Source organism: Myotis davidii, unplaced genomic scaffold, assembly GCF_000327345.1.
Source record: "Myotis davidii unplaced genomic scaffold, ASM32734v1 scaffold1124, whole genome shotgun sequence".
NCBI lineage: Eukaryota > Metazoa > Chordata > Mammalia > Chiroptera > Vespertilionidae > Myotis > Myotis davidii.
In genome coordinates, this window is record NW_006295384.1 from 737,193 (window position 1) to 737,775 (window position 583).

Sequence of the window (583 nt, forward strand, 5' to 3'; positions counted from 1 at the left end):
TTTTGTTTTGCAAATATTTTCTGTCTATGACTTGCCTTTTCATTTTTGTAAAAATATCATTTAAAGAGCATAAGTTTTAAACAAGGTCCAATTTATTTATTTATTTATTTATTTGGGCTTTATAGTGTATATATGTTTGGGGTCCTATTTAAGAAATTTTTGCCAAATTTACTGAGATTTCTACCTTTTTTTTTTTTTAGAAGTTTTTAGTTATAGCTCTTACATTTACGTCTATGATCCATTTTGAGTTAATTTTTATATATGGTGTGAGATGTGAGGTAAGTATAGCCCCCTTCATCATTTCATTTACTTCAAAGTGCTGAATAACTTACAAAAATTTGGAATGTAAGATCCCAGAAAGTTGAGACAGTCACATTTTCCTCACAATACTGTACCATATTCATTATCTGGTATTTGTATCCATGATCTTCAAGCAGATATTTATTATCATTTTGGTGTTATGTGTAGTTATGTTTATTTTAAACATGCTTATCAGTGTGTGGTATACAGACTTTCATTTTACCTAAACATCACATTTATATAATACTAGAGGACTGGTGCACGAATTCATACATGGGTGGGG

At 29.2% G+C, this 583-nt stretch overlaps 1 protein-coding gene across 6 annotated transcripts in view; it reads left to right on the top strand.

The window, feature by feature from the left end:
- The window catches only part of PCYT1B (phosphate cytidylyltransferase 1, choline, beta), an 89,032-nt gene that overhangs the window by 32,263 nt on the left and 56,186 nt on the right, over positions 1-583 (top strand). The window lies entirely within an intron of this gene.